This window comes from Chanodichthys erythropterus, chromosome 4, assembly GCF_024489055.1.
Source record: "Chanodichthys erythropterus isolate Z2021 chromosome 4, ASM2448905v1, whole genome shotgun sequence".
Lineage (NCBI taxonomy): Eukaryota > Metazoa > Chordata > Actinopteri > Cypriniformes > Xenocyprididae > Chanodichthys > Chanodichthys erythropterus.
Window position 1 is genome coordinate 3317142 of NC_090224.1, and position 17948 is coordinate 3335089.

Below are 17948 nucleotides of genomic sequence, written 5' to 3' on the forward strand. Positions count from 1 at the left end.
GATTGCTCCTGTCTGCGTGAGATGCTGATGGTGTGACAGTGATACCACACTGATGGCGTTGCTCCAAGGACTTGCGCAGTACACAGTGGTCTTAACACTGTTCTGAAGCCCTCGGGAGCTGGCTTATGTTTGATAGTTCAACAAAAGGGACCCCGGAGAGGGCCGGCCCTAACGTCACCCACGTGCGCTCACGGCCTAGGGGCTTTAGTACCTCTGGTGTCCCGAGACACGTGATGCCCAGGCGAGCCTCCAATCAAATCTTTGCCCATACAGTCTTGTTAGCTCGCAAAGTGGCACAACAGCTCTGGCAAATATACGCCTACTGAGATATCAACAATTATCCTATTATATTCCCGGTCTAATAGATTCATATTTTGATTTTCAAGATGATGTTGAAGAGAGGTAGGCCTCACAAACTGAGCTATACATTGTCTGTGTGTGTCGAATTAAAAAAAAAAAAAAAAAAAAACCTTCTCCAGCACAACTGGTAAATTACATCTCAGTTGTCAAATTATACAAATAAATGACACAAGGGATCATTTGGCCAAACTAAATGCCACGTCTATAAGAAGTTAACAATCTTCCCTCATCCATAGTGCTCTAATATAGGCTTAAAATCTATTAGAGCATCCCTAACTTGACCTAACCTTAAAATAAATAAATAAAAAATAAATAATAAAATGCAAAACAGACAGTGAAATATGACTAATGCATGTCACATTAAAGTGTGTTCACTGGAGTTATTTTAAACATGGTGCTTACTCAGATGAATTATGTTTCTGCTACACAAAGTATTTTAGTTGTTTGTATAAGGAAAATTGAGTTGAAATTACTTAAATTAGGTCAAATTAAGTCAAACACAAATTAAATGAGTTCAAAATACTTAGAAATCTGATGCAAATAGTTGCCTCATTTGTTTTTACAGTTTTTATTTGATTGTATTTATTTGAGAAATTATAGACACAGTTTAACAAAGAAAAACAGTGTATAGTCCAACCAATGGTGAATAATAATGAACTTCTAAAATAGGCTCAGGATATTAATCTAATAAAACTGAATCTTCGAGTACAATGCAAACCAAATGCAGTTATAATCTTATTGGTTCAAGTCTGTTTGGAAAGATCTCAGGCAGGCAATTAAAGATGTATGATTCTCAGTGGAGTCTGGGCATTTGCAATTTGATAGCGATTAGGATTCAATTAGAAAGTGTTTATTGTAGAGGTTTTTGGAGTGGATAAACAGCCAGCTATTTCAGAAATGCGTTAATCCCTCATCTTGTGACAATAATTAGCAGGTTTGATCTCTCGGCGGGTCAGCAGCGGGTTGAGCTTCCACTTTCATCTGCGCGCGAACGCCTCTTACCTCCAGACACTGCGCGAGGAGGCCAGTGGCGCAAGCGAGCGAGCCTTGACGAGGTTAAGTCTCGCCAAAACGGTAGGTCTGGTATTAGTCTACCTCCTACTTCTTCAGGAGAGACTTAACCTCGTCAAATAGTATCTGAAGATTACATTGAAAAAGCAATGCTGTCAATCTATTCGAGCTCTAGCTATGTAGGCTGCAATTATCTCTGCTCACACTCAATTACAGACCTGACACCTGAGCTTTTCAATAACATGTAAAACACAGTAAAATGAGCTCTCAGCCTACTAATGATGATTGAGGGCAAAGTTCAAGCGCAGTAATGACGATTTCATATCAGCATTTAGCGCTAATATCACCAAGAGGAGATGCTACTGGGTGCTTTGCTTTCATAGACATTTAATTGGTGAAATCAGCGGCAACTCTTATTCTTAAACGAGGTAAAATATGATTTTAAATGGGCTGAATTGGAGAGGCGAAAAAACAAACACATCTGTCATTCCGGCTGTAATTGATGTAATGGTGGAAACACGGCGTATGAGACATGAGAGAAGAGTAAGAGAGAGACAGAGAGAATGAATGACAAGCCATGCGGAATGATTCGCGGCGCGCGCCCATCATACCGTCCAGTCTTCAATATTATTTTTTTTTCTTTCCATAATTCTTCACGATAAAATTTCATTGTCTATTAAGTAATCCCACAAATGAGAGCCTTTATGAGTCTGTAATGAGCTCTAATTGCCACGACTAGCCGGGCCACGTGGAAGGATTTAAGACTTAAGCCGTCGGGTACTGTGCACAGAGTGTTACCTAGCCATTACTTTCATAATTCAAGGGGAAAATTAGCCCATTTAAGGAAAAAATCCTTTGATTCCTTTCATTCTGCTCGGGGTGATAGGAATACATCTTTGTCTGCTTGGGTTAAGACAGAGAGTCTAACAAATGCGTGGCAATGTGCTATTTTCAAAAAGAAACGATTGTGGCTGAATAACGTTAAATTGCAGATAAAACGTTGTGAAGATTTTAATCAGTATTTGAAAACTTCTTTCACTTATACTTTATAGCCTAGTGTTAGTTGGGCCTATGAAGCCCAAGTTCTGACTTTATATTGCAGAGTAAAAGAAATGTTCAACGTGCTTATATCAATACCCATTGTATTGTCCGCAGATTATTTTTGATCCGTCTTCTGAAGGATAAATACCACATCGTGTTTGGTACTTGCTGGACCCAATTCATGTGACATGTCAAGAACATCTAAGAGAATAAAAGCAGAAAAAATTAGTTGTTCATAAAAATAACTGTGATCCTTATTGGCAAATAAATCCTATGGCAAAGGCCACCTGAGGTAACAAAACAAAACAAAAAACATAGTTTCTCTTAAAAACTATACACTCTAAAGAAACAGTTCTAAACAGTACCAAAATAGGTTTCTTAGACTTTTAACAACAGCAGAACCCTTTAAATAGAACCCTTTTTATAAGGTTCCATAAAGAGCCATGCTTTGAAAGTGCTATAGAACCTCAATAGCGCGATAAAGGTGATTGGTAGGAAACCAGTTACAGTTAGAAAGTTAAAATTTGTAGACATTTTAAGAAAGAAAACATTTACCTGTTGAGAGTGTATTGACAGTCTATGTAATTGAACGGCTAAGCTCCAGAAAACCAGTAATGATGTGGCTTTGACAGTTACAGATTTGAAAAACAAAAAAGCGGGAAAAAAAGAACCCTAAACTCTAACACAAAGAACCATTTCAGCATGTAAAGTGTTCTTCAGGGTCATGCGGAACTGTTACTACGTGTAAAGAACCTTCAAAGAACCATCTTTTTTTAGAGTGTACTACACCATAAACACCTGTAAAATTGTTTTGCATAAGAGGGGGTGGATGGATTTTTGGGTCCAAATTATGGAGTTTATTTGGTGAAATACTCATATAGCTATAAAAGTTCGATACAGAAGTTGTTATAAAAAAAGTGAGACATTACGAAAGGCAAAATCAGTTAAATAAACGTGTAAAAAGGGTAAGCGACTGCTGAACTTGTGTTCCAAAATTATTTAATAACCTATACTCATTACTCAAAGGGTTGTTTTATCAGTAGCTATTGATTAAAATGTTAGTTTCCTATATATTTGTGTTCAATAACGTTAAACCAGACATGTTGTGCCCTTATGAAACATGCAAGCATTTTAAATGGATTTAAATTCAAGGATCACAGTGCAAGCTCCAGTTTCTTAGGACAATTAATGTGCAATTATCGGGAGAAATTGCTAACAAAAAAACTGTTGTTATTACCAATTACTGTGGGTATATGTCTCTATAATGTGATGTATTGAAAATGAACACAGTTGTCAGCGTATATGGTGGCAAAAGCTCTCACCTTCAGTCCCGTGCAATATTGCACTATAAGCGGTCCATAACTGCCGTATTGCATAAGTGTCATTAATTTGTGTCAACGCCTTCTCACAAAAGTTGCATTGTGGCGCAAGGGGCCAGCCTGCGGCCCATCCCGACTGATACAGTGGGTGATTCCCCCCATTCCCAGTAACCAAGCAACACACGGTGAATACTGAAAACTGAAAAGAAACACTCGGGTTTTCAATATAGTCTTCAATAGCAAGGGGAAAATGAACAATGATCCCGCAGACAACATAATGCGGCGCAGTGACTTTTCATTGCCAATTATCTCCTTCATCTGAATAGCAGCTGCAGGGCCTGCTCTTCATTTCATCGTTTGGGGGGCTGAGTGGGGGACTTAAATTCAATTGCCTGTGTGTGTCAAAATCTAATTTATGTCTTAATGACGGATACGATTTTTATGAAAAGGAGCCGGAGCCACACACATAGGAATTTCTACAGCAAACTGCAACTGTTGCTTATTCTCTCAACGTTTTTCTTCACGATTAAATGACAGGATATGTTGATTAAGACTGTTTATTTTTCAATAAACACACAAAGAATGGGTGAGAGTGAAAGGGAAGCCTCGTAAACAGCGCGCAATTAGGAGAGGCCTGCAGAAAAACAAGATAAATGCCGACAGATTCGGTGATGCTGAACTCAGCGTTACCCACAGAACCTCCACTAACCTCATTAAAAAAATCCTCTCCCTCATCACCTTATTAGAGCGCACAACTCTTCCTAATAGCCAACAGTTCTTTCCAAACGACTAGACAAACATTCATGACTAAACCACAACAGGCGAGACGCAGGATCAAATAGCCCTTATGCCGATTGCGTTTCGCTTGACATGCTGAAATAAAATCTTGTAAAGGCCTTACTCAAAGGGCCATAGAGAGCTGCAGAGTTAGACCCAAGACACTCTTTAAAAATATGCAAGCCTACTTGGGATGTCCGGTGCTGCAATTTAGCCACAATAGACGTTTACTGGTCCGAGATGAATAGCACCACATTATAATAATCAAATGTTTTTCATGTTTTTCCAATTTAATTCCATTGTAAATGTAAATAAACTTGAATTGGCATCTATATAGATTTTAAGATAGAATTTTATTAACAGAAAATGTTATTTTCATCTATTAAATCGTAGTACAAGTTGAAATCCTGTATAAATCTGAATCAAAAATCATTTTTATATGAAACGATTTAGAATCAATCATTAAATTAATGTCTCAAATTGTTTTGTTTGTCAGTAAAAGGCATCTGAAAAAATATAGTAAGAAGAATCATATGAATAATCAATAAATAAACATTAATATGATCAGAATATTACAAGACATTGCCACATTGTCTTTAACATAAGATGCCAATTAAATTATAAATTCAGTTTACCTCAAGTATTAAAACTACATTTTTAGCAAATTTATTAGAATTGTTATGAAATCATGTTTTTTCATTGGTCTTTTCTGGTATGGAGTTTAAGTTTTCCCTAAGTTGAGGGATACATGGTCTATAACACTAATGCTTTCACATTGAAATTAAACCATAGCTATTATGAGTATTTTATCATTTATAATATAGGATGCAAAATAACACTTTTGGTTTATTTTTATTTTTTTAATAATTCAATAATAAGAATTACAAAAATAATAAAATGCAAAAATAAACAACATAAAACAGAAGCTCACAATACCACATGGAAAAATAAGAAGGCCAGTCCGTTTCCTATTGTCAGAAATGAACTACAAGAAAGTTAGCAGAACACAAATTCGGCAGACACTGATGTTCATTTGTGTTCCATTATTCTGATGAGGGGTTCCTCTGTTCACTCTTTTGTGAGCAGATGCACAATTTATTGATTGGCTTGAGTATAAGAATGGTGTTTTTCTGTCAATTACAGTAATGTTTATCATGGCTCATTACCGCATATTGTTACGCATTTTTACACACAAAAACACACACCATTCTTACAAGATTGCCCTAGGAGCACTAGTTGACTTTAATGACTGCCGTCAACCCTTCCCTCTCTCACACACTCTTTCCCCCATCACTTCCTTTCTGGATGAACGGGGCACACATGCTATAAACAAGCTTATTCTGCCATTTTCACATATTATCTGCTGTGTTATCTGTGTTAGTGGTGAGGGTGATTTTCAGAGATTAGTTTGAGAGAAGAGGGAATGTCATGATATTGCCTAAATTGAGATCAGGCCATTCAGAGCATATTTGGTCAAAGTTATGGGCATTTTGTCAATCTCTGGTTGTCATTACTTTATTTTTTGTGTTATTTTTAACACTGTTGTAATGTTGTGCCCTTTCTGTATTTTCAGCACCACCAAAAAACCCTCAATCTTCTTTAAATGTGCTTTGCAAAATGTCTGTTAGCTACTAGACATTCTTGGGACATACATGCAAAAAAAAAAAAAAAAAAAAAAAATACTTCAGTGTTTTAATATTTAATAACACTTTCACATGTAATGTTGGGCAAATCTCAAAAAGAATATCCAACTTCACAGTGTACGTTATAATGCTGTGATGCCTAAATTCTCTTGTAGCATTTACTGATTTGTGTGTGTGTGTTTATTAAGACAAAAAGGTGTAGAATTTTAATATTGGCTATTTATCAGTTATAAGCCATAACAAGCTGAAAACCATAATTATTGGCTTAGTGGTATCAGCCACACTGTAAAATCTGCTGCAACTCAACTCAATCATATTAAGTTCACCTAAATACAAGGAAATTACGAGTTCAAGCTACTTTTTGATTACTACTTTCATTACTATTTGAGTGAAACTCATTTCATTTAATTAATATCACTTTTTGGTATTATAGTGCAGAATTGCAATGTTGGTGCATGCTGAATTTTAAAATATGCAAAGAATAAAGCGCTCAGACCATACACACAAAAGTTATGTAATCTCAGCAGTTGCTAAATTGATAAATTGACTAAGATAAAAGTTTTCCTATCATATGATTAATATTATTAAGAAACTGGTAACATTTTTACATGTTGGGGAACCTCTAAAATTAGGCTAAAATTAAGCCTAAAATCTCTTTGTACTCTCTCTACACCAACAAGATTATGTCAGCAGTGTGATGCTTTACAAGCAGAGTTCTGCTCCGTTTGTATGCCTAATCCAGTTCCCAAGGTTAGCCGGGCCTATCGTGCGTCAGTGGGTCGTACTGCTTATTGAGTCATTTGAGGTTCTCTGTGTTTACATAAACATCAGCCTACACTAGTAACCTGTGTGTTCTATAGGCGCCTCTTTGAAGCCAGGATAAGTAGTTCTGGAATGAATTGAGCTGTGCAGGATAATGTGCCAAATCTATGGTAAGTTACTAAAGTGCTTGTGTTTTTAGCATTGTGTGCTTAATACAGACATAATTACTCTAGAGCTGCATACAGACATCTTAATGCCTCCTAGATTAGAGATTTTATCCACAGAGCTGTTGGTTTATTCATTTGATGCATTCTTGTTTCTGATTTTCCAAAACACATGGTTACATAAGTTTCACAAATAGGAATAGATGCAAATGTTGGAGATTGTTAGATATCAAAGCAACTTTTATAACTCGAATGGAACAACAAAGGCACAACTTTATGTATGGCAGTTAGATGATTCACCTGACTTAACTTGATAATGTCAAAGAAAAACCAAGTTTGGTTTGGAATTTTCCTTCACTTTAAATAGACTTAATATTAAAGAAATATGGTGGGTTCAATACAAGTTAAGCTCAGTCGAATTTGTGTCATTATGTTGATAATATCAAAAAATAATTTCAGCTCGTCCCTTGTTTTCTTTCTTTAAAAAAAAAAGAAGCAAATATTTAGGTTGCAGTCAGGCATTTACAATGGAAGTAAATGGGGTAAATCCATAAACGTTAAATACTCACTGTTTCGGTAGTATACCCACAAGACAAACAATTAACTTACTAACATTTTCTGTGTGACATATCATTTTACAACTTTGTTGACATAATAACGCAAAGCCATAAACCCTAATTTTACCATGAAAATGATGAGATAAGCCATACAGCTAAAATAATATAGCCTACTTTTAAAGTATATTATATAGGCTAATATATTTACATTTACATTTATGCATTTGGCAGACGCTTTTATCCAAAGCGACTTACATTGCATTATACTATACATTTGTATCTGAGTATATGTATATATATATAATATAGTATATATAATATAGTTTTAAAGTCCCTCTGAAGTCAATAATTTTATCCCTCATCTTTGACATCTTTCCTGTGGAAATAATTTCTTAAAATTCCTTAAAATAGCTTGAATGTAACTCTAAACCCTTTCTTCTTTAACTATATGCGGATCCATCCATGAAGGCTCGAATATGCATATTAGTCCCCGCCTCCACTTAATCGCATCTGCTCAGAATACCTGATTCACTCGGTCAACTTTAGTAAAAGCTGCACAATGGCAAGTGGAAATATTGGTTTAATTCAGCCATATATGTTTGAACCAAAAAACTGATTCAGAAGAAGAAGAGGAAGAGTGAAATATACACTCTAAAAAATACTGGGTTAAAACAACCCAAGTTGGGTTGAAAATGGACAAACCCAGCGATTGGGTTGTTTTAACCCAGCGGTTGGGTTAAATGTTTGCCCAACTTGCTGGGTAGTTTTATTTAAACCAACTATTATTTAAAAATTGCTATATGGCTAGCTTAAAATGAACCGAAAATAGTTGGGAAATTAAAAACCAGATGCAATTAGAGACAACAATAATAGACAAAAGGTGAATGTTTATTAATAAGCTTTAATATTTTATCAATATAAATGTAATAGTTTAATAGTTTATTAATATACATTTATTAATAAGCAATTTTATAAATGTTTATTGTTTAATAATTATTCATTGAACATTAATAAATGTTCATTTCCAACATACTTTGGGTTAATTTTAATTAAGCAATACAGTTATTTTTAAACAATAGTTGAGTTATATAAAACTACCCAGCAGGTTAGGCAAATATTTAACCCAACCGCTGGGTTAAAACAACCCAATTGCTGGGTTTGTCCATTTTCAACCCAACTTGGGTTGTTTTTAACCCAGCATTTTTTTAGAGTGTAGCTTACAAGTCAATTTATCAGAATGGTATTGTTTTTATGTCTCTACAACGTCAGACACATAATGGTAATTGATATGATTTGGCTTGACTACTGTATCAAACAGCTATGTATTGCTAATGTGACACAAACCATGTTCCCGTTCACCATCTCATCCAAACACTTTGAACATCATGGAAAGGCATATCATTATAATCATAAAATTCAATATAACATTATAATATACATGATATAGGCTACATAATTCATCTGATATTAATACTGCTATATGTACCTGATTTTTCCTGTCCCTTCTTGTGCTCACTGTGGAAAAGCACTGCCTCGCATGTTGACTGATTTCATGTTTGTGATGGTAGGAAACGGAGAGACGGACGCTTTCAAACCTCGTTCTTTGGTACACTTCAGTCCCCCTGTGGTGAAAATCAAGTTTTTAATGTTGTTTATATGTCTATATCGTGTTTTTAATATGCTTTAAGACAAACCATGCGCAAAATTCATGTCATTGCTGAGTATTTTCTATTTAAAACTATTTAAGAGTCTCAAAAATTTTTTGAAATTTTTGAAATTGCTGGTGTTTGTGACGTCACAAACTACCCTCTAACCAATAACATCAACGTGCCGGTGGGCTTTAGCATATCCTTAACTATGACTGCTCTGAAGCAGGAGAGTCTCAAGAAGCCAGGTTATCCTGGTATATTTTTCTGTTGATATAAAAAATCGGGTGGATTTACATACGTATAACAATGTTATAATGAGCTATATGCCTTTCTCCACTGACGTTAGGTGTTCAAAGCATTATTTTTAGAAGACAGTTGTCTGACTCACAGACGGGAACATGGTTTGTTTAACATTAGCAACACATTATTAGCAGCTGTTTGATAATGTTATCAAGCAAAAGGCTAATATTAATTATTGTTATGTGTCCGACGTTGTTATAAGTGATGTAACGTTTACCTCAGTAAGTTAACCGAGTGGATCTCTGAGCTCGTGCGAGTGAGTGGAGGCGGGGCTAATTAGCATATTCATAGATCTGCATATAATAAATAAAGCAAGGTTGTAGAGTTACATTCAAGCTATTTTAAGGCATGAACATTTTTTTTCACAGGAACAAATGATTAAATGTGCCATTTTGGTGATCAAAGATGAGTTTTAAGGGATAAAATTACCGACTACAGGGGGGCATTAAGGAGAAAATACTAAGCAGTGGTGTTGACAGATGAATTTGTGCATGGTTTGCCTTAAAGTATATTAAAAACACCATAAATAACTTTAACAACTTGATTTTCACCACAGGGGGTCTTTAATAGAGGGAATATGGAATGTGCTTTTATAAAATTCATATTTCAAACCCTCTAAAAATGGTCTCATTTACTTTGTAACTGCCTCACCGTAACCTCCTTTGCCTTTTTTTATTTTTTTTTTCGAAGTAATCAACATTGTCACTATAACTCAATTTTTTTATTTGTGAGTTGATTGAGCTAAACTTGAATTAACCTATAATATTTTTGTAAAGTGGCCATGAAAAGTCACCCTATTTAATTTCTAAATTCATGTTTTTTTTTTTTGTGAATGTTGGAATGATTCATGCATGCATGTGTTTTTTTTTTTTACAGACAGACTTCTCTCTGGTGACGTATGCCAAACTTGTCCAACTAGTCCACTTAAACCACACCCCTTTATGAGTCCAACTAATCAACAAAAAACCTTGTAGTTACTTCCATTACATTGCGACTTTAAAGATTCAATCTACAGGATTTACAATTTACCATATTTTGATTGGATGTTCCTCATTCCAGTGTTAAATGGTTTACTTTTTACTTCCCTATAAGGCAAAAAACACCATTAATCTTTTGATCGATGTATAAACTGTTAGCTATGCCTAAAGAATAATATTTAGAAAACACTTTCATCTCCCACTCAGTCCTTTTCCACTGCAACATTCACCCTCACGACACCAATGCACGCAACCACACTCTACAAGCATCCATTCAGGCCATGCTAAAATCGCAAGAACATCTAGCACTAAACAATCTAAATACTAGCTACTATAAAAGTTGTGATTGTTGTGGCAGCCCAATTAATTTGTGCAGAGAAAAGCACTCTACAGTCTGGGGTACACTTGACAAAGCTGTATGAAAAAAGGACTAATTGAATTATCACAACTCTTTTAGGTCTCAAATACAAGCTTGAGGATAAGGAAGCCCTTTAATGCTGTATGGAAAGCTTCCAGAACTGTTTCAGCCACCTTGGATAAGGTGTTTTCCCTGTGTCTAACTAATTGTGGCAGTTTTGTGCTTCCTTGTGTCATAAATAGCCCAGAGGACCTTAATGTTGTGCATGTACAGAGAGGAGTGGGCAGATCTGAAAGGGCTGTGCTGTGCCCCTCTCTCTCGCACTCTGTCCTGTTTAACTAGAGCTGAAGAGACTTTCAAGTGTGGCTCCGTCTTTGTGTTGCCTTAGTCCATTTGTGTCTGTCTGTGTGCGTGTGTGAGTGTTTTGGGGGTAGGGGGATGAAATTTGTATGCAAGCAACAGAGTTGGAGTCCCTCTCATTCCCACTAGAATTTGTATCCCCTCACCTGCTCGTCGCAGCGACTCTAGTTCAAGTTATGCAGACTGATGTGGATCTGTGAGGGCTTCACAGCACCTGCCTAACTCTCCTTCATCTCTATCCCTTCCTCTCTATCTCTTTCATTTTGCTCTCTCCAAGGTCACTACCTGGTTCCCTATGTTTCTGCTGCTTGTCTACTGAAGTTTCATCCTTTTTGAGTGGTGTGTCTATTAGATTATGCGTGAATCAATTTTTGTACCATGAGTATAGAATTATAGAATTGATGCATATATATATATACATATATATATATATATATATATATATATATATATATATATATATATATATATATATATATATATATATATATATATATATATATATACATTAGAATTACTATAATAAATAAATAAATACATAAATGTATTATACATAATACATAATGTTGTAAGTTTCTTGTACTTTTTTAGAAACAGGAGATTAGATTTCAGGAGACAAACAAAAAGCCAAAAACAACAATATAATGTAAAAATAATAATAATAATGGGGTATAAATAATAACTAATAATGAAACAGGACTGTGACGAGCAGGGCGGGCGAGAGCCGTGAGGGAACGGCGCGAGGCCGGTGACGCGAGTGATAATGAGCGTCACCTGCGAGGCGTGCCGGCCTCGAGTCTCTCACGGAGGAGCTCCGGAGGCATAAAAGGAGGAGCGACATCAGTGAAGGACGAGAGAGGACCAGGCCTGGACTTTATTTTATGTTTTATTATGTTTGTGTGGCCGGCAGACGTCCGCGAGGGTCTGCCGGCATTACTTTCGTTTTGTTTGTTTATTTTATATTAAAGTTTTGTTGAATGTTCGCCGGTTCCCGCCTCCTTCTTCCCACATCTACTAACCTTGTTACAAGGACATAACTTATTATTATTATATATTATTATATATAAACAATAAATATATATTTTTTTCTATTAAAAAAAAAACTCTCTAAATGTGGAAGTACAAGAAACCTAGAATGTCAGGAGACAGAAACAAAAAGTCAGAAAAAGCAAAATCAGGTAATAATAACAACAACAACATTTTCCTGTTTTTATCCTTAAGATTGGCTATTTATTTCTGTAATTTATTTTCATGATTTGTTTTCATAAAATTTTTTCTTTTGTCAAACCAATTTAGATAATGTAGTTCAGATTTGAGTTTCTGTTGATTAAACCAATCGCCTTCGTTGTATCAACTCAAATTTTTAATTTCAATGAACTCAAAATTTTAAGGAGACCAGGTAACTTACTTTTTTAAGTTAAACCAACAATTCTTTTTTACAGTGTAGAAGTATTATGTGGAGAGACTTAAATAGCATCTGCTTTGACTCTGGGAATGAAAAATAATTTACTTCTGACTGTTTGTCTTGACTATGTGTGAAGTATTCATGGAAAAAAGCCAAATAAAATAGAAATTTAGAAAAAGAGAGCCTCAGGACCACCTTGACCTTTGACCTTTGGCTTCTGACTTATGGCCCTCAGTGTTGTGTTAACTATCCTGATGACAGGAGCGGCTGAAAAGCAGAGGGAACTTTAACAGATTTATCCTGAGAGAGAGAAAATCACATAGTGAGGAGATATTTTTCACCCAATGACAAGTGGATGGAAGAACAGGAGTGAAATATGGATAAATGATATCACAGACAGGGAGAAAGCGAGAGAGAGTGACAATGGAAGATGGAAATGGGGATATAAAATTTGAAAGACAGGCACACAGAAAAAGACTACAAATGCTGGGACGGGACACAGAAGGAAAATGCAGAAAGAAGAGAAACTTTCAAAGTCAGTGAGCCTGGTTAAAGCCAACGAGTGTCTATCCGGCCCAATACACAGGCATTCAAAGGGGTCAACCCCATTGAGCCTCTAAAACGCTGTCATGATAATCCATGGCAAAGACTCAGCCAGCCTTTTAAACAACCCTGGAATTTTTTACGCTTTCTCCACCCTTTTCTTTCCACCCTCCCGCCCCACGTCCATCCTCAAATCTCTCTACCCCAGTATTCACAAAGTCATTAATGAGACATTCAAGGCTTTTTGAATCGTCCAGAGACATTGTGTGTCAAAGAGCGAGAGACAGAGCGAGAGAGCGCGTCAAAGAAAGGAAAAGGGGAGTAGAGAGGGAGAGCAAATAGTGGAGAGGGCCCAAATGTACTCCCAGCTGAAAGCAGTTAGATCATGTTCTTTTCATGGTCCGATTAGAATCAAATCGATCCCTCAGCACCACCACCCCCTCCAACCACACGCACACACACAGACACACACTTCTCTAAGCAACTCCGAAGAGCTCTTCCAACAAGTACAAGCTGCAGCCAGACGTCCACCTGAATGGTAATCAAGTCTCCCCGCTGAAATGTGTTGGGGTTAGACAGACAAATACAAAAAGACTTGAGAGTTGTGAAATGTTGGATGTCTTTACTTGATTGTGTCCAAAATTCCATATCTGCAATCAGCAAATGGTCTGAAAATGACTGTTAAAGTTTTGTTTAGGGGTGCACAATATATCGATACCATATAAACTATTGGTTAATATTTGAGTCTTTTTTTTTACGATTATATTGGGAATTGTCTGGTTATCTGTCATTACATGAAAAAAAAATCTAATATCAGTTTAGATTTATTACAAGTCCTAATGACTTTTTCACTATATTTTTTTCAATCAGTTAAACTTATAAGTTCATCCAAGCGCTTACACAATTGTCAGCAATACTTTAGCTTAACAAATACCCCTGTTTTGCAAGAAAACCAGTTAAATGTTGGAACGGACACAATTGAGGACTGAAGCCTAGAGATCTAAGAGTGTGAAGTTGTATTGTTTGGTTGGTATTGCCTACAGGGTGATTTGTTCGAGTGGGCATTTTAGAAATGTATTGGAAAGATTTTGTGCACGAGTGTTTTTGTATCGTGGAAATTTCGTGCGCAAGTGGCATTGTGGTGGAGATATTTAGTCGGTTAGTAACGTGCCTGGGGTCTTTTTAATGAATAAGGTAGAATTGTGCGAGGGGTATTTAGTGTCATAGTACCAAGTGCTATTAGTCTCACTCAACCAATAGATGACACTAACATTCTCTTAGCAGCTGCAGACACTTCAGCGAGAGCATCTAGAGAGGGAGCATTCACGGAGGTACGCAGGCCGTTGATGAAGTTTGTATGGGGCGTAAGAGGACGGGACACTGCCGATTTGCGATGGTGGGTTTTTTCTGCAAGTGTTGTTGGTACATGGGGAGGGTTCATGAGGATAGTTTGTAGTGCCGATGACCTTTGTCTCTCATTTCCACACTTGCAGCTGGGCCAATGTCGGGCACCCCTGTGCTTTCATTCTTGTTTAATGAAATATTCCAGGTTCGATGCAAGTTAAGCTTTAGCGACAGCATTTGTGGCATACTGTTGATTACCACAAAACTTAATTTCCATGTGCACCTCCTTTTCCTTAAAAAAAGCAAAAATTTGGGTTACAGTGAGGTATGTACTGTGGATAGGAGAAAACAGTTTAGCCACAAGACGTAAATAATGTCTGTTAATGTGATTTTGGTGTGAAAAAAAAAATCTTACTAAAAACTTTCACTCTGTGTAAAGTTATATTCAACATTACAATTTTGTTGCTATGAAAACAGAAGACTATAAACCCTATAAAAACTGTATACACTGATATAATTTTCACACAGAAATTACTATCAAATTTCACAAATTATTGCACAGAAATGGCAAGAAACAAACTGACATTTTGAAGTACAAAGATTGAAATAGCATTTTCTTGTAAAACATACTCCAATAATCCTGTATGAGGATATTAACTATAACTATAAAGTTTTAATAATTGTTCTAATTCTATGAGAATAGGGAAGTCCACACCACAACCATAACAATAACAACATGGTTGGAATCACTTTCAGACTAATTTTTTCCCAGCTGATGAATGATAAAGCATTTAAAGCGGCAGACGACATTACTGCTTATAATAAACAGAATGTTAACGTGCTTTGGTGCTGACACTAATATAGTCATTGTTATAGTTATCGTCAGTGTTGGGGAAAGCTACTTTTAAAAGTAATGCATTACAATGTTGCGTTACTCCCCCCAAAAAAGTAACTAATTGCGTTAGTTACTTTTTATGAAAAGTAATATGTTACATTACTTTTGCGTTACTTTTTCTCACCTTTTTTTTTAATAACAACAGAAAAAGGTTCTATTTTTGGCAAATGTTAAGACCAAAAGTGAAATGAATAAGCCTAAGGCTGAAGGAAATGCATATTTACACCTGTACAGTAGATGGCGCGGCTCAAACTAACCTTTCAGCTGTGCTGCCATTCTGGATTAAGGAAGAATAGGATACAGGAGAAGGAAGTTCAACACTCTTATTTCTAAATCTAATCTAAAGTCATTTCTGCTTATTAGAATGGTTGAATTAGATCATTGAAGCGCAGCAGCAAAGACATTGGTTAATAAAGTGAGATTAAATACATAAAGTATATTTTTGTGATGTAATATATTTAATCATTACAGGTTTGCATGAAATTCTAAGATTGCATTTCACTGTTTTTATTCAATTTGAGGAATACAGAGTATTTTCATGCAAGTGAAATGAGTAAATGCATGTATACATTTACAATAACCATCATATTCAAACAGCACACACAACCAACATTTGGACAGGAGAGCTGTCAGTCAATAAATGTGAAAAAAAGTAACTTGCATTACTTATTTAAAAAAGTAACTTAGAAATGTTGTAAATTGAAAAAGTAATGTGTTACTTTACTAGTTACTTGAAAAAAGTAATCTGATTACATAACTCAAGTTACTTGTAATGTGTTACCCCAACACTGGTTATCTTTATGGTTATTGTTCTTGATGTGAACGGCCCTTTAAACTGTAAAAGAATGTAAGCTTTTATAAAATTATATGCTTCACCTTTTTGCTTTTAAATCCTTAAAAAACAGGCCCCACTCACTTCCATGGTCAGCGCTTCATTTTTGTTTATCTTTAAAAACAAAACAAAACAAAACAAGAGACAAGTTTTTTGTGTTTGTGTGTTATTCATTTAAATCCAACTTCAGCTTTTCATGGTGCTAAAATAGCTGAAAAATAGCTAAAAAGGTGGCAAATATCATTGGTTGGTTGATCTCTTTGGTTACTGTTTAACTGCTAGGCAGCTGCTCTGTAAGTGAGTGGGTGGGACCACCCTGCGGTCTGTTACATTGACACCTCTCTCTCCGTCTCTCCAGTTTTCCCCTTTTCACCTTACGCTCTCGCATTCATTCACGCTGCAGCTGCATCACCCGAGCACTTTCTCTCAGCCGAACCCTCTCTCTCTCTGTCTGTATTTGTCTCATCCAGTCCAGAAGATGGATGGAAGAGGCTCTAAAACAGGCCAACAATAGTCGCTAGCGCAAGGTGAGCTCTTGCAGCTGTGCTAACTGGCTAGAATGAACGTCACAGTATGGCAACAGTATGCTTTTGTTCTGGCTCCCAGCCTGAAAAGGGCTATGGGGGGGTTTGCATGGCGCACTAGCGCTGGGTCATTTTTCTCTCAGTGTGCCAGTACTACCCTTCTGCCCCTTCCTCGCTCCCTCCACAGCTGTGTGTGTGCACTAGCGTTAGAGGGAGGAAATGCGAGGGCATGGGGATGATGGAATACGTGCGTGCGGCGGGCGGTTGGGGCCTGTTTTGGGCGCGTTTTCCCCGCCGCCCTATTAGAGGCTTGTTTATTGGCCTTGTGATGCCATTGTCCTGCGTGTTCAGGGGCGGCCACACTGCGTAATTGGCCGATTGGCCACGCTCTGCAGCGGCAGAGGTGATTTATAATGTGGCCTGAATGGGGCTGACTTCATAACGTCACAGACTAACGCTGAATAAACGCCAGAGAAACGTTAATGAAAGGATGAAACGTCCACCGAGCCCTTTGTGTCGGTGTGAAATCGGCGATTGGGACAAAGAGAGTCGCTGGAGTCCCTTCTTTCTCCCTCAGTTTCTATTTTTCTCCACTTCTGCCTCTTTATTAATCTCTCTTTCTCTCCTTTTCTTCACTGTTTATCTACATCAGTCGTTCTCTTTTCTCCCTCTTTTACGCCTTGTCTCTCTCTCGCTGTTTTTCCATCTCTCTCTGTCTTAGCTAACCTCTGGCCCTTTTCTCTATCCCTTTTTCTCTCCTTTCGCCTTTGTACTGTCTTTGTTAATGCCTCTGTAGATGAAGTTGTCGGCTTTCACTTATTCTCTCTTTCTCATTCAGTCTCCCTTGTTTTATCTTAATCTTTCAGTCTTTAGATAGGCCTTCTTAGCACCAGATTCCTTCGACAAGAAGAACGCCAGGAAATCTTCACCTGAACACCACCGCTTTTTCCATTAACCGGATTTTGTTGCCCGAATTTTATCTACAAACATACACAAATAGGTTTATAAAGCTTCTTATTCTCAACACAGTCTATAACACACCAAACTGTACGCTTATCGCGCAAATTTATTTTTCATTTTATTTAACTTCAGCTTGGCAGAGAGCATGGGAACACATTTAGCTACAG